This window comes from Vombatus ursinus, unplaced genomic scaffold (genome assembly GCF_900497805.2).
Source record: "Vombatus ursinus unplaced genomic scaffold, bare-nosed wombat genome assembly UNPS02014812.1, whole genome shotgun sequence".
In the NCBI taxonomy this organism is placed as follows: Eukaryota; Metazoa; Chordata; class Mammalia; order Diprotodontia; family Vombatidae; genus Vombatus; species Vombatus ursinus.
Genome location: NW_020954590.1, coordinates 72,342,255 through 72,367,593, shown reverse-complemented (window position 1 = coordinate 72,367,593; position 25,339 = coordinate 72,342,255). Strand labels below are relative to the sequence as shown.

Sequence of the window (25,339 nt, the reverse complement as noted above, 5' to 3'; positions counted from 1 at the left end):
AAGTCCTGCCTTTGATGCAAGGATATATGACCTTGGTCAAGTCACTTAAATTCTTAGTGCCCGTGGTAAATCTGTAATGTGATACATTGCAAAGAAAATGCCAACTTGGACTGGTAGGTAGAGTCGGTTTCTCACATGGAAATTCCCTCTTCCAATGGAATCATAGATCTGGTCCCTATTGCTACTCTTTAAATATTTAAATATTTTAATATAGTAATGTGATTGATTTATAAAGGACAAAATCAATCTAAAACATAACATGGAATTGTTTATTATGTTTCTTAGAGCAGACTTACTTTCTTTTTCCAAAGACTAGGAAAAGTTCTTACTGCTGGGATTTCACAGGTCATTAGTGGGAAGTTGATGAACGCAGTGGCTTGTTTACTGTGACCAGAGGAGCAGCTTCCTGGCATATTTGTTGTAGCAGTATATTTTGCCTCTCACTTAGGTTTTTTCCAGCTGACCTCTTTTCAAGAGCCAAGTCCCCAATCCAATTTACCCTGTCTGCCCAAAGGCAACTGGCCTCAGGAGCATCTTTAACAAATGTTCTCCTTTGCCCTTTGGTGAGCTCTTTTTTGGTTGAGTGCCTAACTGAAATTTGAAATGGCTATAAAGTGTTGTACAGAGTGAATGTAAGGGAGATGAAATGAGGCCAGATGGTCTTGTAGCCCCTCATTTTCCAGAGGAGATAGGAAGGCATGGAAGGTGGAAAGAATGATAACATTACAATATGAACACTTGGTGAAATGGTTAATGTCAAACTGACACCCCTTGAAAAAGTCTTGAAAAGAAACTCTTACATTGTGTTAGTATTCTACTCAACCACTTTCATTCCATGTCCTTTCTTTGAGGACTCTTATGACCCATCCTCTCCATCTTCCCCACATAGCTCTCCAAATAGAATTTTGTTATTTTTCTTATGAATTCAACAAAGTCATAGATCTTGGAAGAAGGGAGAAGCTCAGGAGAGAAGGGATGGAGAGTCAGTTTTACTAGAGAGGAATGAGGTTGGTCTCTGTTGTAACCCTCTTGGGGATATTGCTTTTAGTGGGAAAAATGTCATATACTATGATTTAATTAATCATTTAAAAATTTGTAGGGAGGTCATTCTTATCCGTTCTTTTAGAAATGTAACAGAGAGTCAGGAGGACCTGAGTTCAAATCTGATCTCAGACACATGACATTTACTAGCTGTGTGACCCTGGGCAAGTCACTTAGCCCCGATTGCCTCACCAAAAAAGAAAAAAAAATAGAACTGTAACAGATTAGATCACTTGTGGAATTTCTCTTGAATCGTCTTAACTTTTGTTGGGTCAAATGAGATAGAGTCTTGAAGACATTTTATCTTTTTCTTCATGTTTTATAGAGTCTTAATACTGTTTAAAATACAAGTTAAAAGATTACAAAGTAGGCATTCAGTGATAGGAAGAGGCAGTATGGTGGTATGGAGTAGAAATATACTTGAGAGGTAGGTGACCTGGATTCTAATCTCCCCCTTTCTCATTCATGAACTGTGTTACATTTGATGAATTTGATCCTCAGTTTCCTATTCTGTATAGGAATAATACTACTTTATATATCTGAATACTACTTTATATATAGATATATGTCTTTATATATGTATCTATATATCTGAAGGTAGGGGAATGGATCAAATAGTCTTTTGCAGTTTCTTCTAGTTCTTATTTTTATGTCTTGCCAAATAGCAATTACCAGTGCTCTAGTCTGTCTTCTGAACTAGAAACGTGGAGTTTAAAAGAAAAAAGGCTGAGCTGGTTTGTCATCTTGCTTTTAGAGACCACAGAGAGAGGCACCTTCTCTCACAAGAGTCTGAAGTCCTAGATAACCAGTGATCCTGCAGGCAGACTGTGTCAATTCAGTTAGGAATTCTCTATATTCTCAACAAGGATCTGGTTCTCTTGCCCCCACTCTCAGATGCCTCCAAACAAACATTTATGCACTGTAATCTCATCAGATCATTTGGGAGAGCTTATCAAATTGAACAGGAGAAGAAGAGGATCTTTTCTCAATTCTTTTTATCCTCTCTATTCTGCTTAATATTTGACTTTGAACTCATTTTTGTTTATTCCTGATCCTGGCACCTGGGGAGTTTAAAAGCATTGTTCTTCTCTATTTCATCTTCTGGTACCTTGCACTGCATTCTCTAAATCAAATTAATGATCTTTTGTGAAAATTCGTCATGGTGCAAGCCTGGAGATTGTGCTCACTTCCAAATGCATAATTGTACAATTCAAAAGACAAAATTATACATATTTACCAAAAATTCATACCTGCATTGATGCTCATGAGGTCCTATCTCACTGCAAACAAAAACAAAAATAAACAATTCAGAACCCCTCCCGTCACCACTACCCTCCCCCAAAATTACTATTGTCTCACCTCAGTGGCCTATTTGTATAGGACTTGAGGGTTTTCTTCTGAGCTGCTGTGGCTCAGTAGTATAAGAAGTACAGACCTGCTCAGAAATCAGGCAGACTCGGATGAACATCTCTCCATTGGATTCTTGTGGTACATAGGGCAATGAAATCCAAAATGGAGATCCAAATAATTTGGGTTTAATGAGAAAGCAGCTGCTTATTCTTTGACTAGGAAAAAATTCAACTTCAAGTTTCCCTTCAAAAAAGGAAAAGCACTCAAGGATTCTAAACTGTTAACCCTTTTCCTATAAACCTTGACACCATAAGTTTCCTAGATGAGCCCCCAAGATAGCAGGGCTCCCATAATGTAATTAAGCAAGCAGGTCAACAGGAAATAAACCCCTTACCTCACATCCCTGATGAATCCATATGGCTTTGTTCTTTAGCTGTAGGGTACACATGGGAAATCTTCTATCATCCCCTCTAGCTCTTTCCCCAGAGATCTCTGAATTCTTTTTTTTTCCTTAAGATTTTCCAGTTACTTTTAAAAAATATTTATTTTATTTTTAATTTGTGGAATAAAACAATCATTTCCATAACACAATATAATAAAAAATGATTGCACATGAAACTGCAAATCTATTATGTACAACTTGCTATTCCTTTTACATATATTATAAAGTTATCATGTAAATTTTTTTCTTCCCTCCAAATAGGTACCATTAGACACAAATAGATATATATATATATACATATATATGTAAAATTATTCTATACAAACTTTTATTCATCAGTTCTTTCTCTGTACGCAGATAGTGTCTTTCTTCATATATCCTTCATAGTTAATTTGGATATTTATAATAGTCAAAATGACTTATTCACTCAATGTTGTTCTTAAAATAATATTGCTGTTTCTGTATACCATGTTCTCTTGGTTCCGCTCATTTTGCTTTTCATTATTTCATGTAATTCTTTTCATGTTTTTCCAAAATCACTGAGTTCATTTCTTATAGCACAGTAGTATTCTATTACATTCATATACCATAACTTATTCAGCCATTCCCCAATTGATGGGAATCCCTACAAGTTCCAGTTCTTTGCCACCATAAAGAGAGCTGCTATAAACATTTGAGAACATGTAGGTTCTAAACACATAGTAGTAGTATTGCTGGGTCAAAGGGTATATAGGCAATTTAATGGCTCTTGGGGCATAATTCCAGATTGCTCTCCAAAATTGTTGGATCAGTTCACAATTCCAAGAATGATGCCTGAATTCTTGACTTTGGCAATTATTTAATTTAGATTCACCCACAAGCAAACCCCAAGGCTGGAGATGCCCAAGAGATTTCCTGTCTATAGTTGTAAGGGCTGGGATCATACTGCCTAGGAAATTAAAAAAAAAAATTCTCCTCTTCTCAATGAAGAGGTTGGGATTCAGGAACACTGTTCATTACATACATTCATAGGCCACATCTGCTTCTTGCAAGTATTCTGTCAATGTTCTTCATATTATTTCTTGGGCTGCAAAAGCTTATTCTTAGGGTTTCTTGGGCCAAGTAGCTATGTACTTGCAACACATATTTGTTTCTGCCTAAAGACAGTCATGACCAGTTCTTAAGAAGTGAAACATGAGTGGGCACAGGCCTTTCTATCTTTAGGGAAATTTCCTGAGTATCTCCACCCTTGAGGTTTGCCTTGTGGGTGAACCCAAGTTAGATAGTTGGCAAACTCAAGAATCCAGGTATCAAATCTTCTTTGGGAAAAGCAGGAAAGAGATGAAAGATTTCCCATATGGACCTTACAGTTGGAGAACAAAGTCATACATTTTTTAAGTACTCATTATGTTTCAGGCACTGCGCTAAGCCCTGAGGATTAAAGGAAAGGTACAAATAGTCCTTGTCCTCAAGGGGCAAAAGTTTACATTCTGATAGGCAAGACAACATGCATGTAAATAGGCACATACAAGATGGTACAGAGTAGATGAAAAGTAATCTTAGAGTGGAAGGGGAAAAAGGTAATTAAGAAGTTATCAGTCATTACTGACCTGTCTATATTCTTACCCCTCTAAAATGTTTCTGAAAATGGTATTTGATAAAATATGAAAAGAGAATAGGTAGATTTTCACAACTGATAGTTTACATTATTCTAAAATGGATCACATCTTTATAGGCACTCAAATAAATGAACTTAATTTATTTATTATTTAACTCTATATATATGCACTTGATTTCAAAATGCAGTTTTATAGGCTTTCTGCTAACAAGGTTCCTCTCATGAATATTTTAACCAATTAATTTATAAGCATTTATTAAATTCCTCTATTTTATCAGGTGCTATGCTAGATGCTAAGGATTTAGAGACAAAAAAGAATTTGTCTGTGTCTCCAAAGAATTTATATTTTATCAGGAGAGACACCATATACACATTGAAGTATGTACAAAATGAAGGTAAGGTAATTTTTCAAAGGAGAGGCACCAGTGGCTGAGGGATCAGAAAAAGCCACAAACAGGAAGGGGGCATTAGAACTGAATTTGGAAAGAATTCTTGGATTCTAAAGGTGAAAATGAGGAGGGTGTGCATTCTAGGAATGGAGGACACTACACAACAGCATGGACAGGGGAGATGGAATGTTTATTTGAGAAATAGCCATATGGCCAGTTTGGCTGGACTGGAGGGGATGAAAAGAAAGTAAGGCTAAAGCCAGGTTGTGAACAGTTTTAAAAGCCAAGGAGAGGAGTTTGTATAGAGCACCTGAAGTTTAGTGAGCGGGTCATGACATCATCAGACCTCTGCTTGAGGAATATCACTTTGACAGATACATGGAAGATGGATGAGAGAGGTCAGAGAAGCTGAGGCAAGCTGTGCCTATTGCAGTAATTTAGTCAAGAGGTGACAAAGAGTTGAATTAGGCAGGTGGTAATGTAAGTGGAGAGAAGGGAAAGGATGTGAGAGTTGTTGTGGGAGTATAATTGACAAGATTTGGTAATTGAGTAGATATGTGTCTGGGGAGAGTAAAAAGTTGATGATGCCTAGGTTGAACCTGAATGACTGGAAAGATGGTGTCCTCAGCAGAGATAAAGAAGTTCAGAAGGAGAGTGAATTTGGGAAAGACAATAAACTTTGTCTTAGACATATTGAATTTGACATATTTTCAGGACATCCCCTTCAAAATTGAAGTCAGCATGGTTGATATGTTGAAATATGATTGTTATCAGGATTTCTTGATAGATGCAACAAGAGAAAACTTTGTTGAACAATCCTCCGATTGTCATGAAGAATGTCCAATGCAGAGTACTGATTGAAGAGGGATATACTAAAAGTTCTCCACATGCTCCTATTTGTGGTTAAAATTGTGCTGATTAGATTAGATTAACCCCAAATACATTAAAGCATTTCTGAAATGAGAGCCAAAAGCTCTCAGAATAACTTGGTTTGACTGTCTACATAGGAAGTGACTAAAGAATGCCTATTTTTAAAAAATCCAGCCTATGACATTCAATTGGACGGCCAGCCCTTTGAATTGGTTCTTTGATTCATTTATCTGGGACAGATGCTGCAGACACAATGATCTGGGCCTAGAACTGAACATGAGCAAGTGTGTTCTGTTGCTTTTGGGAAATTGTCCAGCACTCTAAAGACCCATCTTTATAACAATTTTCTTCTGGCATTTCTATGTGTCTGTGAAGTATGGAATGCTGTGAATAGAATGCTAAGAATTATAGTTGCAGGTAATCACCCAAAGGGCAATGGAGAGAAATATACTGGCAGTAATTACTGGGCAGTATTTTTATGCATGAAGCTATACAAGAATATTATTTGAGGGATACATGAATGAATTTATGGCTTAGTAGATCAAAACAGCCTCATGGATCCAGGGGATGTTCTATGACAGTGGTGGTCTTGGGGTCCTATCCAGGATATCTCCCAGATTGAGCAGTTTGACTTTTCTCATGACTGCACTGATTGAGTAATAATGAAAGAGAATAAAACATAAAAATTTAAACATTGGAACATCATGATTGGGCAACATGATATGACATACAATAAATACACACACACATACATACATACATATGGCCATTGGAAGCATCTAAGAAAACAATAGTATGTATGATAGAGGAACTATTTCAAATGAACATAATCTGGAAATTTTGCAATAATGCTAAAGAAGTCTGATGCATAGCCATAAATAATGACAAATAACTAAGATCCTTGGCACTAGAAATGCTTACCAAACATTTTATTTCAATTCATCAGCAAAACAAATAAGAGAAAAACATTAGAAACAAAGCAAACATGTTGGTAACAACAAAAATTTCTTTTAAATCCCTAAGACAATTAAATTTCAATTTTTCCATGGAAAGAAACAGTAATTGTCCTAGCTGAGGAAATTAGCCAATAGTTGAAGTCAGGAGTTTTTAAATGGGGACTGTGAACTTGGTTTAAAAAAAAATTTAGATAACTATGTGTATTCAAATAATTGGCTTTTTTTGTAGTCCCGCTATGCATTTTAGGAATTTAAAAAATACTTGTAGGTAAGGGTTTCAGAGGGGGGCTGCTATATTTTAGGATTCTAAAATTTACTATTATTACTATTAAAATTATTATTCTAAAATTACTTTAGGATTCCAGGGGCAGCCCTCAGGGATTGGAGGGGGTTTCTCTAGTGCTAGAGCTCCTAAGCCACAACCCATGTGCATCCCCCAATGATTATCCATTCATATCAATTACCTACCTATCCTTAATTAGCCTTGATAAAAATGCATTAAGGTAGTATAATAAGAATAGTAGATAGAAAACATTTCCCAAAAGTCTGTGATACATTGTCCCATAAGTCCAGACAGAGCACAGGGGGAAATAGGCTTGTGCTTAGAGTACACAAGTGGCAAAGTAAGAACTCATAGCTTCTGGTTCCTGGCAATCATTGTCCCTCTTTGTGGGATGCTCAAGCAGTTTCCCTTAGGCATGCTGTAGCTTTTCTGCTGGTCTCCTTGTAGAGTCCTGAATCCACCTTTGGACAGTGTTATATTTGTCCTTTTGTTCCCAATGTAAATACTGTTGTCAGCTGTTCCAGGGGTGCTAATAGGATGCTGATGTAAAAGTGCAAATCCTTTGATCCTCAGAAATTCCTAAACCAAGGAATTCTTTTAGCCAAGGTGAGGTGGGGATAGGAGAAGGAAACCAAGACCATGGTTGGGGCCAGGACTCTTCTCTCCCACCAAGCATTTCAGGGATTTAGATGGAATGGCTCTTTTTTTGCTCTCTTCTCTGCTGCCATTCTTATTCTTGTGTCTGAGTTGGCTTGCTCTTTTCTACAGGACCCACAAGGCATGACCAAGTTTCCTCAACTAATCTAAATATGTTTCCTGTGAAATGTTACTAATATTTTGCTCAATGGCTTTCAAGGACCTTTCAATGAAGCTAAGCTTTCTGACTCCAATTCCAGTATATTTTAACTATGTCCCACTGTATCTGGTGTTGAGGGAAGTAATGAATTGACAATAGGAAGGATGATTTTTGTGGAGGTTGTATATATAGACTAGCATGAGTATATATTTTGGACAAAGAAAGATATTAAGGAGATTTCAGAATAGTCTAATTGACAAATGATCAAATACTGTTTTGTATCTAGTCTAAAACCTTTGTTTGTTGATTTTATAGAGGTAGCTGAAACTAGATTATACTTAGTTTCCACCTCTGATTGATTGACTATCCGTAAGTAAGTATGGAATTTGAACAAAATAAAGGAAGTAAGTAAATGCAAAATTTATGAAAAATACATTTTTTTCAGGGTTGGAGTAGAGAAGTAGAATTGGGGTTGGATGTGAGCTTTGTCATCACCTGGAAGAACAGGAGTTTGAATTGTATGTATTTTGAGAATGAGAATGGTCCAGGATAATAGCAGAGGGATGTTCCTGGCATGAATATGGAGAACTATCAGATATAGGTCAAGGAGAAGAGTTGAACATTGGAGGGTACAACAAGGTAAGTTGGAACAGATTGAGATTCATGGGAAGTTTGAACCTAATGCAAAAAGTAATATAGAAAAGAGGAGCATAGGATTTAGAACTGGAAAGTACTTGAATGATTATTGAGTCCAATTCCCTTATTTTACAGACGAGTAAATTGAAGCCAACAAACATTGAATGACTTGCCCAAGATACATGTAGCATGGAACACAGTCAGCATTTGAAGTGAGGCTTTCTGCCTCCAATTCCAGTATATTTTTACTGTATCCCACTGTATCCAGTGTTGAAGGAAGTAATGAATTGACAATAGGAAGGATGGTTTTTGTGGAAGTTGTATATATAGACTAGCATAAGTATATATTTTGGACAAAGAAAGATACTAAAGGGATTTCAGAATAGTTTAATTGACAAATTATCAGACCAGGAAAGTGTAAAGAATGACCAGAAATAAAGAGTGGGTATAAGAGAGGTTGTTTGTAAGTAGTTGAGATATTTAGCAATTTTAGTAATTTTGTGAAATGTTGAAATATTTGAGTGTACAATTAATTAGGAAATATCAGCGAATAACTTTCCCTTTCAGAACTCTTGACATACAATTATTTCAGGGATTCTTCTTGATATTCAGTTGGAGTCAACCAATTCACCATTACTTCCTTTACATTTCAGTTAATGAATGCTAAGGGAATTCAAGTCCCATTGCTGTTTAGCTTTAGTCACTGAATCCATCTCAGCAGTGGTCAGACTGAGTTTCATGCGTCATTGAGCAGATTTATGAAGTTGCAATGTGATTTCTTGGCAGTGGAGTGTATACAATGTAATGGCTTTGCAGAAGCACTGAAGATGGAAGTAGTTAGAAAAAAAGAAAATAACCCAACAACTGTCCTCCTCTCCATAATAGGTGTAAAATAGCCCCTTGTTGTATGGTTTCTTAGCAAGCTGATGTATAGGGTTCAGAGTCACTAACTGAGTTCCCTTTATATCCCTCAAACATATGGAAAAAGGTATTCCTGTGTTAAGATAGCAGAACCATTATAAACAGAGAGACTGGGATAGAGGTTTGGCTCTGATGTTGAAACATCCCAGACCAGATGTGGGGAATCTGTGGCCTTCTTGGTCCTCAAGTGCAGCCCTTTGACTGAATCCAAACTTCACAGAACAAATCCTTTTATTAAGGATTAATAAATAAATATTATTAAGTAATAATTGTAAAAATTAAATAAAAGTTATTACTAAATAATAAATTAATAAATAAATCCTTAGTAAAAAGAATTTGTTCTGCGAAGTTTCAATTCAGTCAAAGGGCCACACTTGAGGACCTAGAGGGCCACATGTGGCCTTGAGGTTGCAGGTTCCCCACCCCTGTTTCAGACCATTCTTCATACAGCTAGTTTAGCTACTGTGCTGTAGCACAGTCACTTCCTAACAGTTTCTTCAGTTTAGTTGAGTTCCATTCAGTTAAATTTAATTCCATTTAATTCAGCAAATAGTCATCTTTCTTACTAAATATGTGTTTGATGCCAATCCCATTACTCTTAGTGGTCAGAGAGTAGGCCTCACATCGAAGGCAGCCTGGATTCAAGTGTAGCTGCTGTTATATACTGACTGTGCTGCACAGGGCAAATCATTCAACGTCTCAGTGGCCTAGGCAAGTCTCTGAAATTATATGTTGAAGAGAAGGTGCCACCCAGCATTGACAGAAGGAGTTTCTTTATTTGGTGTGTTCCCTATACCAGTGAAATCATAAGTCAAGTCCATAGTCATGTTTCCATGTGTCATTTCCATTGAGTTACATGCTAAGGGAGATATGAGATGAATAAAATGCCATTCCTGCACTACAGTACCTTTCAGTCTGGTTGGAAGTTCACTCTCTCTCTCTCTCTCTCTCTCTCTCTCTCTCTCACACACACACACACACACACACACACACACACACACACACACACACAACAAAATAAGGATGTTTAAGCTCCTGCTAGGAAGTTCAAAGGGAGCAACTAGGTGGTGCAGTAGATAGAGCATTGAGCTTGGGATCAGGATGATATCTCCATGAATTCAAATCTGGCATCAGACACTAGCTATGTGGTTTAGGGCAAGTCACTTAACCCTGTTTGCCTCAGTCTCCTCATCTGTAAAATGAGCTGGAGAAGAAAATGGCAAACCATTCCAGTATCTTTGCCAAGAAAACCTCAAATGAAGTCACAAAGAATCAGACATGACTGAACAACAAAACAAAGGATATTTAAAGTGATGCATCTGTTTTACAAAACAGAAAGAGACCTGAGGGAAATTTTAAATTCCAGGGACTGAGTATCCTGTCAGGAGAATAGTTCCTTCGATATTAATCCAACCTATCTATTGGAATCTGATTAAAGCAGTGCTCTAGCAGAAAGAGCACTGGTTTTGGGGATGGGGAGGATGGTCAGAAGTTAGAAGTTCTATTTTGGGGCTCTATCTCTGCCTTGCTGTGTGACTTAGGAAAAATATTTAACCTCTCCAGCTCCTTATTTCTTTCTTCATAAAGTGTGAGAATTGATTCTTACTCTTCAGCCTTTAATGAAAATTTTTTTACCATATTTTCTTAATAATGAACTTTAATTGCAATAATGACTAATGGTTCCAGTTGTTAGCTTATACAGGATAACTTTTGAAAGTAGTATTAGTGTTCATCACCTTATATCAACAACCTTGAAAAAGAACATATAGATTTTCTCCATGTTCTAATTAGTGAAGTGCTTAAACTTTCAGATCCTCAGTTTCCTCATCAGTAAAATGAAGATATTAACACTTGAGCTCCCTTTGTAAGAATCTTTTTAAACTCCTTGTTCTTTTGTGAAGATTAATTTAGTTAAAGGTAGACAGTATGAAATATGATGAATAAATAAATCCAGTTAGCCAGGAACATGTAAGCTGTGGTATGTCGTAATTTCCTGATACAGATCATGGAGCTTAAATGGAGGCAAGCTGTAAGTAAGAGTGCTGACACTTACTAGCCGTGTAACCATACTAAGGTGCAGTATTACTACTGAGATTCTTTGATTCTGTAAGAGGTTTGGTCCTCTGGTTTTTTAGGTCCCAAAAGATGAGAGGTGTTATTGAAGGCAGGCCTGTCATTTGCCTTTCTTTGTTTCCCCAGCATTTAGTACAGTGCCTGGAACACACAAGAGCTTGACAAATGCTTGTTGACTTACCTACAGGCAAAAAGAACAGGAAGAGTTCTCAACTGGTACCTTGAAATGAAAGGTAACCTAGGCCTCTAGGTGGCCATGATGCACAGAGTGCTGATCTTGGAGTCAAGAAAACCCAAGTTTCAATTTGGCCTCATATTTTGGCTGTATGACAAATGGGCAAATCACTTAGTTTTCTGAGCAGTAAAATGGGGATAATAATGATATCTATTTTACAGGGTTGTTGTGAGGATTAAGGGTAGCTAGGTGGTCCAGTGGATAAAGTGCTGGGCCTGAAGTCAGGAAGACTCATCCTCTTCCTGAGTTCAAATCTGGTCTCAGACACTTTCTTGCTGTGTGACCCTGGGCAAGTCACTTAACTCTTTTTTGCCTCAGTTTCCTCATCTGTAAAATGAGCTGGAGAAGGGAACGGCAAACCATTCCATTATCTTTGCCAAAAAAGCCCCAAATGAGATCACGAAGAGTCTGACATGACTGAAAATGACTGAACACCAACTGTGAGAATCAAACGAAACAATATTTATAAAGTGTTAAACACAATGTCTGGCACATAAACACTTAATAGATGCTTATTTGTCCCCAAATAAAGTTTGATTCTATTTAATAAGTCTGTTTACAAAGGAAACAAAAATATGATGCAATTTAGAAAGCTTTCCATAGGCTCACCTGTTTAAAGTTGAAAGGGACAAGGGAGATCATTTAGATCAGGGGTGGGGAACCTGAGGCCTCGAGGCAACATGTGGCCCTCTAGGTCCTCAAGTGCCACCCTTTGACTGAATCCAAATTTCACAGACCAAATCCCCTTAATAAAAGTATTTGTTCTGTGAAACTTGGACTCAGTCAAAAGGCCACAATTTTACAATTTTTTTTTTTTTTGCAATCAGGACATTAAGACTCAGAAGAGTCATCCAAGAGCTCAGAAGAGCTCGTCCAAGCTCACACAGAAGGTAAGTGGCAGGGCTGGAATTTAAACCGAGGTCTTCTGACTTCATGCCCTGTCTTCTTGCCAGGACACTATGCAGATTCAAGAATAATTAAAGCCAGTAATGTTTATACACTTGAATAGTAAACTTCAGTTATTGTAAAAACAAAACAACCCCACCCCCCCAACCATACCTCATTCTTCCCTCCTTAATAAATCAGGCTTTATTAAGTATCATTATCTATGAGTGGCTTTGATCCTGTTAAAAAGTTATATTAGTGGCATGTGAGAGTAACTAGAGTTATTCTCTATAATCCATATGACTTGCAGGTGTTTCCTGGCTGCACTGCAATTATATCAAATTAAACCACTTTTTGTTCTTTTCTTGAGATGGCAATTCCTTGACTTTGAAGAGAAGCTAACTCTTCAGTGACATCTGCTGGAAGTGCTGAGTGCAGAAACTGAGGAAAACAGGAGCGAGGGGAATTTCTGGTCTTGAAAACTAACATCAGTTTGTGCAAAGAAATAGGAACCTTTTTCATGCTTGGATTTGTTTTCTTCTGTCTGTATCCCTGTGATCCAAGCCCTAAGCAGGATGGAGACTGCTCTTCTGTTGTTTTTGGTCTGGCTGTCACATTGGGAGTCCAGGGATTCTGGTCTTGCCTGTTTCACTAACTAGCTGTATAAACAAATCATTTTGTTTCTCTGGGCCTCAGTTTCCTCACCTGTACATGATGGTGTTGAGTTAGGGTTAGATAGTTGCTGAAGTCCCTTTCTGCTTCGAAGTTCTATCATTCTTCAATTTGAAAAATCATACTTTCAACACGTAACAGTTTCAGTTACCCTACTTGTTTTTCCCTAAGGCATCCCCTGCTTCTCTGCCTTCCTAAGAATGCCCTTTCTTCTTAGTACTACTTAACTACTTTCAAGGTGTAGCACCTTTGCCACCTCCTGCAGGAAACCTTTCCAGATCTCCCTGTTTATTATTGCTCTTTCCCTCCTCAAATTATCATATACGTACTTACATGCTTTTACACTATATCCTCTCTAGATAAGTGGAACTCCCTGAGGGCTTGGACAGTTTTTCACTTTGTCTCTGTGTCCTCGGTACCTAGTGAAATGTAGATACTTAAGAAATACTTTTTGGTTAAATTCATTGATGCCCTGGCACCCTGAGGAACTGATTATTTAATACATATTAATAACCGTGGAATTTGTGGGAAAAGCCTCTGGCCTGCTCTCCACTGATTCTTTGCATTAGTTTTAGAGCTGATTCTTTCTATTCTGTGCACAGAACATAGAGGGAGGGCTTAAGTGATTTAAATAGAGTATCCAAAAAAAGAAATAATTGGGCAGGACAACTTTTAGAGTGTGATTACATTTTTTCTTTAAACTATTATAAATTCTAAAATCTATGTTCCATACTTCAATATAAACATAAGTGCATTTTTTATAGACTCAGATAAATGGTTTCTGGTTTTTCTGCATCTGTATCCTCCCTCCATCAGTAAAGGAATTAAAATTCTGGTATAGAGATTTAGCTCACTTCAAAAAGTCTTATCTGATCTGGAACTTAAAAAAAAACAGGCTTGCTTAATAAACATTGATTGAACTTTGTACATAGCTTTAAGCTGCTAAGCACTAAGAAAGCCATAACTAGGGTTATAGTCCCTTGGCCCCAAGACAATAGACTCTAGATGAAGAGACAAGGCAAACGCACAAACCAAACAGTTAAGAAAATATGTTGATATGTGACTAGGTAGTGAGTAGGTAGAAGATGCAGTAGGTCCTGTAGGATTTCAGAGAAGGGGAAGATGATTAAACAGCTGGAGTCCTTGAGGTAGACCTTGAAGGTTGGGATAGGATATATATTAGGTAATGGAGAAACACATTTTTGGGGAAGGAAAGAGGTTGTTAGGACAGCATGAGCAACACATCCTATACAGAACTTTACAAAAATGATTTCCTTAAATCCTTTTTATGTTCTCAGATCTTATTATGGTGTCTGTATCTATGTTGATATCAATATTTTTATACACATCCACATATATTGCTTTGCATATTTTATTCATATATATGTGTGTATATGTATTTTTACTAGCTGTAAAAGTGGAAAAATGGAATGTCACATTTTCATGCTAATGAATGATGTATATCAATTACAAGTAGAGAGACAGCCTGCACTGTTTTTTTAAGAGATAACAGCTGACTCGGTCAACACTAAGGCTGGGGAAAGCAGAAGAGTGGCCACAGCTGTGTTGCATTGTGTCCAGACGTTGTGGTTAAGGGCAACATTAGCCAACATATTTATGGAAGAGTAAGGTTATTGCCACTTCCCAGCAGATTAACTGAATTGGCTCCTTTTTGGGCCTTTAGGCAATTTGGGTCATTGGCAGAGTTGGACTCAGGTGGGCCTAGGAAGGGTTTAAGAAGATTACAGCTGCAATGTCTGAATTTCCTGTGGAGAAATTGCCTTAAAGTGGATCCATCTCTGCTCTTCCCTGGTGAGCTACTGATCGGTAAGGGGGCAGCCAGACACGTCTCTATGTGTTCTTTCCCTGGGTGTCAGGTGTTCTGTGACTTCACTTGAAGCTATCCCTGGGTGGCAAGCAATTGGTTTTCCAGTAAGGCCTAGTCAGTAATGAAGATGCCTTTCATTGCCTGCTCTGGCTGCTTTTCTTATATTCTGCCTGTTCTATCCTTTCACCTCAAGGTATGTTTGACGGACTAAACAGAAGGTTATTACTGGCACAAGATGGACACCTACCCTCTTTCCTCTGTCATTTTAGAGAGCCCAGAACAGGTGGTTCACAGGTGGAGCAAACAAGTACAGAATTTGCAGGCTCACCCTGACAGGCCTGTATTTCAGCAAAGCCTGTACATGTTATTGATGTCTGCTTACTCCATCACCACCTGAGGACACGATAACATCACCACCTGTCTCTAAATGCCTTTGTCAGATGCTAACTCTTCTTGGTCAGTGTGAACTAGCATTTAAAATGCAGCCTTTTAGTTTTGTGACAGATCAGCTGCAGGTGGCATTTGTGATGAGGAAATTAGTAGAGATCACTCTAGAATGGGCTGATAAAGAAAAGCGATTTCTCTTCTAGGGATTTATTAGCAGTTCCAGGGAAGTTTCTGGCAATTTGGTGGAATCCACCTCATAAACTTGAGATCATGAAGGGATTATGATGTAGGAGGGATGCTTATTGTTATCTTCTATCCACATATTTTGCCAAATGAGATCTTTCTTGGACCAGGAGATGGGAAATTGCTGGAAGTATTTCATAAGGGGCAAAGTAGAATCCACCTATCAGGAATCCTGTAGAAAATTTGGTAGTCTTGGCTGATAAGACTGTTTGATTAAATAACCACTTATAAAATAGGAAGATGTCACTTAATGTCCTAAGTTTGTGACCATTAAGATGTCTAGAGAATTCTGAATGATTAAAGCTGTGGGGTCAGAGATTGCCATTACCTAACATGGAAGCACAGAGTATGCTCTCCTAAGATGTCACCCCCATTTGTCTAGCCCAGCAATGCCAATATATCCAGGATATTCAGAGGACCCTCAGGAAGACAAGGGATCCCAAAAAGTGGTCAAGGAAAGGCCAATCAGAGATTAGCCTATTCCTTAGAAAAGGGCTATACTCTGCTTAATAGATCTTGTCACCTTGCCCAGTGGTACAGGTAATAATCTGTCTAGGAGAAGAAGCCATCCTTTCACAGAGAGAGAAGTTGTTGGGTATGGGAAATTTTCACCTGTGCTTATGCTCCTGGGAATGTTTGTCTGTGACCAGGACCCAGGGGGCATTTCATAGGCATAAGCCCTGATGCATTCTGTGTCTTTGGGAGATTATACATTATGTAGCAGACCTGATGAATATGTAACCAGCAGGCTGCATGAAGCCTGTAACACTTCCAAGTGTGTCCTGAACCAGATTAAAATGTAGCTCCTATCTGATTTTTATGTGTTGACATATTGACAAATAGAGGAATATATAAACATATATTGTTTTCTAAGTCAATACGCAGTCCACAGGGATCCTTATGTATAGTTGAGGGGGCGCCATTTTTATTTAAGTTTGATACTACTGGTATATGGCTTAGTCATGAAGAAGGTTCTATACTCCAGAAGAAGACCATCTTACAGTAGGTGGTAACAGCTGAAGTAAGTTCCCTGAGATGAAAATGACCAATGGGAGTACCAAGACAGGAAGAAGAGACTTAATGGCATGGAATAATTGCCACTAGAGAAAATCAGTGTCAAAAACAGGTGATTGTAAAGATATTGGCAACTGTCAGATACTCCAGAGAGCAGAGGATGGATGTCTATGACCTTGCTTTGGGAACTCACTTCCCCTAGGTTCTTTTAAGAAGGTCAAATCACATCCCACTTCACAAAGACAAGGGAAAAAGAGAGGACTTCTAAGACAGGTTGTTGTTGGTGTTGTTATTAAAGAAATAGTCAGAACCATGGCTCAGGGCAACAGTCAGCCTGGACCCTGCTAAAGCTGGAGGTAGCAGCAGAACAGGTTTCTGCAGCAGCTTGTGAATGTGCCATTGGCCAGGAAGTTTAAGGATTTTCTGTGAAGAAATTTTGTTGTTGTGGACGTGAATCTTTGTCCCTTCCCCAGTGAAAAGAGACAGCCAGGGGAAAAGTAAGTCTCTGTGACCCATCCTTGAGTATGGAATGTCCTTAATACTTGGTACCATCCTCAGGATGACAGGGGTTCAGTTTTCCAGCAGAGACCACATCTATGGTCCTTTAGAGATAGCCCCAGTTACATTTCATACCATTGTATTTATCTCCTGACTCCACCCCATCCCTTCAAGGGCATATTAGACAGCCCAGACATCAAAATCAATAACACTCTAGCCAACCTAAATAGCTATTTGGAGTTCTTTGAATAGATTAGAAGCAGCTTGGAAAGAGAAATTGCTTTTAGGGGTAAGATTATTTAGAAAACAGCAAGATACAAATTTAGCGTTCCTGGAAAAATGAAGTATGTGTGTGTTCAGTGGGAATAATTTTCCCCCCTTAAGTGTAGAATTGAACAATTCCCTCATTTCAGGTCAATGATAAAGAGATGAGGGTATTTTTCTGCTTCTTATATTCATTTAATGGATAATAGATTATGTGTGAGAACACTGGTCAGGCAGCAATCAAGGATGACTACATTAACAAGTGAAATTATTCTGATTTGGTTTATTTGAATAGATATTCTTAGTTTTTTCCCCCTGACCTTTGAAAAACGCTTCTGCAACTCTACTTATCTTTGTAGCTCCTTGGGAGGGCTACCGAGTGAGAACAGATACTCAATTTGCATGTCAATCACCTTGCAATCAAATAAGAATAAAGGAGTTTGTCCTTCTGAAAGTATATTTCATGGGACATCTTACTCTGATTTAACTCCTTTAAGTCCAAGGAGGGAGTAGGGGTGCAGGAGAAACCTAAGGCTTTCCAAGTTTACTTCAACTACAAAGGCATCATCAGTCTCGATGACCCTTCACCACTTCACGTTTTTGAGTCTACGTTTACCTTGCAAACCATTCTGATGTGCTCATTTTTGGACTTTGGACTAATGTTTTAGCTTTGTGGACTTTGAACCAATCTCTTCCCCTCTTTATGATTTGAAATGCCTCAGCTCTCCCTTTCCCCAAGATAGGTCATCTGATAAGCTCTGTCCACTTAGTAAGTGCTTTCCAGGTGCCAAGAACTGTGCTAAGCACTGGGGATACAAGAAAAAAGGCAAAAGATAGTCCTTGCCTTTGAGTAGCTCACAATCTAATCTAATCTCTGCCCTATATCTGCATGTGGTAATTAGTCCATTGTTGAACAGTAGGTTCTAGGGAGAAAGCTCAATCTTTCATCATGAGCTAAAAACACTGCTGTTTGATTCTTGGCTTCTCCTGAATGGACCCCAGATATGCCTATTTTCCCCTGTTGGTTTCTTATTACTTACTAGATTATTACTTATTACTACTACATCTGTGATTTCATTGGTACAGAGAAGTCTTGGGTGAGAAAACTCCCTCTACCAATGCAGATTGGCAATTTGTCTTCAACTTACAGTCTTAGAGCACAGTCTCTGTCCAAACAATGGTTAAGTGACTTGCCCAGGATCACAAAGCCAATATGTGTCAGAAGTAAGGCTGATATGTGTCAGAACCCAGGCTGTCTTGTTATTGAGACCATCTATCTCTCCACTATACCACACTGCCTTTTGATTAACTTGTTAATCCCTTGTGTTGAAAGTATCCTTGGGATTTGATAAAATGATTGGTACTTGGCAATGAAAAGAGACAAGGGAGAGACTCTGATAAAGAATCTATATAACTCCAATTTTTGAAATTATTATATTATATTCTAGGTATCTTTGATTTAATGATTGGGAATATTTTCTTCACTGTTGCAGATTGAACATTTTCTTTAAACTCAGCAATAGGTCTAAGGGAATTGCTTAGGGGAAAAAAAAAGATGCATCTTCCTATATCCCACTTGGTAATGAGCTACCTTGAACTTAGCTGGTTCTTAGAAGTAGACATACAAATTCTCACCAGACCTATACTTTCATAACAGGGTAAGCCTTTATAACAGGGTAGGATATATCAGAGCTTGTGCTTCTTGGCATAGTCTTAGAAAACCCAGGGTCTCCTCCATGCCACAATGAGGCATCAGAGAGGACTCTGGGGAGGCAGTCTAGTGATAAGTCTCTTTTTCATGGTGTTAAGTTCAAGCTTGTTTTCAGGTGTAAAGGGCTCCATTTGACCCTATAAATGAAGTCTTTCCTTACCCCCCCAACTGCTAATGCCTCTCTTTCAAACTTCCTTGTATTTAACTACTTTGTATTTATTAATTAATTGTATTTATCAAATGAGATATTATTTATAAAGTGTTTAGTATATAGAGGTTAGCACATAGAAGATACTATATAAATGTTAGCTATTAGCTATATTGCCTTCATATTTATCCTTTATATACTTAAATACACATAAGTATATTCGTGTGTATATATGTCTATATTATATATATGTGTATATGTGTATATGTATATATGTATATGTGTGTGTATATATATATATATATGTATATATCTATGTATATACATATCTGCTGTTTTAATCATGTTTGGCTCTTCATGACCCCATTAGGGATTTTCTTGGCAAAGATACTAGAGTAACTTTGCAATTTCCTTCTCCAGCTCATTTTACAGATGAGGAAACTGAGGTAAACAGGGCCAAGTGACTTGCCCAACGTCACACACCTAGTAAATGTCAGAGACCAGACTTGAATTCAGGTCTTCCTGACTCCAGGCCTGACTCTCTATCCACAGCTGCCAAACCTCCCTCCCCCACACACGTTGTCTTCCCCATTAGAATATAAGCTCTTTGTGAACAGATCTTTGTACGCTTCTTTGTGCTTCTATTTTCAGAGTCAAGCACAGGGCCTGGCACATAGTTAGTGCTTAATTGATGCTTGGTGATCAGTATCCACAAAGCTAAAAATCCAAAGAAGCCATAGAGACAGAGAGGGATACGATGTACTTTTCAGACAAGCAGAACTTGAGCACAAGATGAGAGGGAGGAAGTTGAAGAATAAACACACACAAGGCAAAATGGCAATTGACAGGAAGTGACCCTTACACTCCATCTGACCGGCCTTTGCCTATGCCCTTCTCTTGAACTAGTGGTACACAAATTCAGGAAACAATTATAAAAAGGATTGGAGGTTGCTATTGGCACCTTAACTATGAAAGAAGAGCAGTGACATTGAGATTTGGCTCTAGCTCTTGGTTACTCCCTCCATCTACATACCCCTACCCGACCCTTAAGCCCTGAGTTGAATAGCATCTGGGAATTGGGTTGTATTTCTTATACTTTTCTTATTACTTCTAAGATGAGCAGCCATGGTGGGACTAAAACAGAACTCTTTGTCCTGCAACTCGGGTTTGGAGTGTGCACCCTCAACTGGGGGCGATTGAGGTCTAAAAGATGTTGAGTGTACAGCTGCAAGACATGTTCTATAATGTACTATTTTATTTTCTTTTTCAATTTTATACAAAGGGGTAGCTAGGTGGAGCAGTGGGTAGAACACCGGCCCTGAAGTCAGGAGGACCTGAGTTCAAATCTGGCCTCAGACCAAACACTTGACATTCAACTAGCTGTGTGACCCTGGGCAAGTCACTTAACCCCAATTACCTTAAAAAAAATCTATACACACACACACATACACACACACACAAAGAATAAAGATGCTTTAGTTAAGCAGGTATTTCTCTCTTTCACTAATTTTATTATTTTATGGTCACATGAAATAGGGTTAAGTCAAATTGAGCAGATTTAGGAAGGGGTTGGAGTTTTCCAGTAGGTGAGTGTCCAAGAGTTGATATTGATTGGGTAAATATGCACTCGCCAAATCCCCAGAGAGAATCAGAAGGATGGAAGGTCATCTATTCTCCCAGAACCACAGAGACCTTAGCACCACCGAGAAGTTTCCTCTAGAGCAGGGCAGAATATATAATCACTAAGGCGAATATAGCACTTCCGAAAGCCCCTTTCAGTTAATTAGATCAGTGCAATTGTTAGCAACTCCACCTGGTGGTTAAATAGGTATTTCATATTGCAAATTTAGTGATGTGTTAAGTTGATAGTCAATTGTTGAAGAAGTAAATTATGGAAACATCTTGTTGATGGGTTGCTGAGCATACAAATTCTTGTAGGTTTTTTTTTTTGAGACAAGTTCAAGTATCTAAGTGATCTTTTTAATTTCTGTATGCCTTCTCACCCCCACCCCCCAGTACTGAACAGTTTCCTGCTCATAGTAGGTTCATAGTAGCACATAGTAGGTTCTTAATAAATGCTTGTTCAGTGAACAAATAAAACAGGAAAAACGTTTCTTTCACAACTAGCCATTAGAAGCTTATCATTTAAAAGAGGTTGTGGGGGGTACCCACATAATTTGGATATTTTCATTTTAAAATCCAGTTTAGTAAACCAAATGATGACACATGGCATTTAGGCAGACCTCAGGGCTTCTGCTTAACCATGAAGCACAGTCACAGCAAATCATTTACCCATTTTAATTGAAAATTAGCTACTATGAAATTGTGGCTCTTCTGGAAAACTGGACTCTAGGGAAAATATAATGAGATTCACTGGGTTTAAAGGAAACTGGACTGAGTTTCTAGAGTGTGGCAAAATTCCCTACTCTTATTGAATATCTTTTGCATTTCTCTAAGTACAATTTTTCTTTTTTAAAGCTGTAATTGCAAGTTGGAAAATACGTGAAAAATAATGATAACATATCTACAAATTTTTCATTTGAATGTAAGCTTTTTGGGAGCAGGGACTAATTTTGTTTTCATATTTTCAACATCTAACATAATACTTAGTACACAGTAGGAGCTTAACAAATGTGTGTTGAAATGAATTTTCCTATTCAACTCATCCCAAAAATCATTTATTGAGTATTTGCTTTCTAGACAGGGTATTGTGATAGGAACTACAGAGGGTACAATAATGAAACCTGATTTTTAAACAGCTATCACACAGTTACATGTCCTCATCCTCAAAAAGAGAAAGGGGTATGATACATTCAAAATCGCTGAAGTATAAAGTCAAATGTACTCAGTACCCCAAGGGAAATGTAAATATAATATTGTTATGGGTATTTAGAGGACCAAAAGAATAAAGTTGTCTGGAAGCTGAGTCTAAAAGCACAGGGTAAGATTTCAACAAGTAAAGATTGGAGAAGTGAACTGGGTGTGGTGTTCCAGGTGGAATGAATAACATGAGCAAAAAGGGGCAGAGGTGGAAAAGTGAGGATTGTATTTGGGAAAGAGAATAATTCAGTTTGACTGTGTGTGTGTGTGTGTGTGTGTCTGTGTGTGTATGTGTGTAGCAGACAGTGTCTAATAAGACTAGAAAAGTCAGTTAGATATAAAGTATGTTGAATCTTAAATGCTAGACTAAAGGAAGGAAAGAATAAGCTATTTATTAAGTGCCTACTATGTGTCAGGCAGTATGCCAAGCACTTTATAAATATCTCATTTGCCCCTAAAAACAACCTTGGCAAGTAGGTGCTTTTATTATCCCTGTTTAACAGTTCGGAAAACAGAGCCAGACAGAGGCTAAATGATTTGCTCAGGGTCACATAGCTAGTAAGTGTCTGAAGCTGGATCTTCTTGATTCCAGGCCCAGTGCTCTATCTATTGTACCACCTAGTTGAGTAAAGAATTTCCACTTAAGTCTGTGTAGACAATGGGGAATCAGTGAAGGTTTTTGCTCAAGTGAGTAACATGATAACAGTTGTGATTTAGAAAGATGTATGCAACTTCAGCATGTATATGAACCTAAATACTTCTAGTAGAAATGACACAGAGGTCAATGAGAGTGGACATAGAGGTGGAATCTTTAGGATTTGTGGTCACTGATTGGGGCTGAAGGATAATGGAGAAGGGGATATCAAAAATCAATCAACAAGCATTTGTGAAATGCCCTCCATCTTCCAAGTATTGGGCAGATACAAAGACAAAAAAATGAAATGAAATGAAAATCCCTGTCCTAAGCAGACTTAGAGTCTGTTGAAGGAGATAGTGTATGTGTCAAGAAGTAAAAACAGGTAATTTTGGAGGAGATGGTACTAGCAGCTGGGCTCAGGAAATGCTTCATGAAAAAGATAGCACAGGAACTGAAGTCTGAAGGAGATTAGGGATTCTGGGAGGCAGAGTTGAGGCTGGAGGGTATTCCAGGCATTGAAGAAAACCAAGCAAAGATGCAGATGTGAGAGAGAAAGTGCAGTATGTTAGGAATAACAAGAAGGCCAATTTGTCTGATCTGTAGAGTGTGTAAGATGTTGTTATATATAATAAATCTGGAAGGGTAACTTGAATCCAGGTTGTTTAAAAGCTTTGAAAACCAAACAGAGGACTTTGTATTTGACTTTAGAGCTAATAGTGTACCACCAGAGTTTGAGTAAGGCAGTGAGAAGGGCAGACTTGTGCTTTAGGAATATTTAGAAGCAAGGATGAGGAACCTGTGACCCTGAGACAACATGTGTCCTTCTAGGTCCTTGGGAGTAGCCTTTTGACTGAGTCTAAGCTTCACAGAACAAATCCTTTTATTAAAGGGATTTATTCTGTGAGGTTTGGATTCAGTCAAAGGGCCACACTTGAGGACCTAGAGGGCCACCTATAGCCTCAAGGCTGCAGGTTCCCCACCCTGGGTGAGTCTGGATGAGAAGTGATGAGAGCCTGGACTAGGATGGTAACCATGTGAGAGAAGAGGATGTATATGACAAATGTTGTAGAGGTAGAATCATAAAGATTTAGTAACTGTCCTTGATATGTAGGGTGAGGAGGGTGATTCTAATATTTCATATGTGGGTGACTGGAAAAGTAGCAGTATCCTCAACAAAAATAGGAAACTCTGTAAGGGATGGATTATGGGGAAAAGATAATAGAATTCTCGTTTGAACATGTTGAATTTTAATTCCCTATAGCATATCCAGTTCAAAATGCCCATTAAACGATTAGCAATTAGTGAATAGTGCTCAAGAGAAGGCCAAGGCTGGATATAAAATCAGCAAGTCATCTGCATGAAGATGATAATGAAATTTATGAGTTTCATAATGAAACTGCTGAGTGCACCAAGTGAAAGAATATGGAAAGAAAATGGTAGTGGGCATAAGACAGTGCCTTGGGGCACTTATCCATCATATGAATAATAATCTCACAGAGGAGACTAAGCAGGAGTAGTCAGCTAGGTAGAAGGATAACTAAAAGAGAGCTGTATCACAAAAACCCAAAGAGTTGTGAATGCTACAATGTTGCATGAACTTTCAGATGAGGTTAGTGTATTTATTACTAGCTTTATTTAACTGTTTCACTTTGTTATAAGAGATCCCTCATAAGAGGAGGAGTAATCTATAAATGTTCATAATATAAAGAAGATGAAGGTAAAGGATGTAAATGTAACAAAGAATGAGAATTGAGAAAAGCCTATCCAATTTGGCACCTAACAGATCAATAAGTTTGGAGAGATGACCTTGAAGTTTTGAACCAGGGTGATTAGAAGAAGGATAGTACCATTTATAGAAACTGGGAAATCAGAAATAGTAGGTTTGGGGAGGCAGTGGGGTGGGAGTAGTGACAGCTGATATAATGTATTAGTTTGTGGACTTTTGGAGTGTAAAGTGCTGGTAAGATATGTAGATAGAGAAGGTCAACAGGTAATTGGAAATTCAAGATTAAAGTTTAGAATAAGGGTCATGATCAGAAGTGTATTTGGGAGAATTGTCCAGATAGAAATGATTTTTTAAATTGTAGGGTGGTGGTATATAAGATTGTAAAATGGGAGATTTGTATAGAGAGGAAGGAAAGATGAGGAGAGTACTTTGAGTTATGCCAGTGTTTAGGGAATAAGAGGAAAAAGCAAAGCCATTGAATGTAATATAGGCAGAATTGCTAGCATATGGGTAGTGCCAGAAGAGTATAATGTCAAGAATGAACGAATGCTACAATGTTGCAAGGAATATGACAATTGAGAAAAGGTCATTGGATTTGACAATTGGGATTTTGTTTTCATATTTTCAACATCTAACATAATACTTAGTACACAGTAGAAGCTTAACAAATGTGTGTTGAAATGATTGACCTTGAAGAAAGCTACTCTGGGGCTTTCACAGGCAAAAATCAGACTGTGAGAGATTAGAAGGGAGTGGGAGGGGAGGAAATGAAAGCAGTGAATGTAATAATCTATGGGTTGAAGTAAAGAAATCAGATAGTATAGTCATTTGAGGGAGTAAGAGACTTCCTCTCTTCCAGGTGAGGGAAGTTAGAGATAATTAAATGGGCTCCGAGGAATAAGGGAAGAAGCCAGTGG

The 25,339-nt window shown here is 38.1% G+C and overlaps 1 protein-coding gene across 1 annotated transcript in view; it reads left to right on the top strand.

The window, feature by feature from the left end:
* The window catches only part of LOC114054133 (peroxidasin-like protein), a 475,034-nt gene that overhangs the window by 151,966 nt on the left and 297,729 nt on the right, over positions 1-25,339 (top strand). The window lies entirely within an intron of this gene.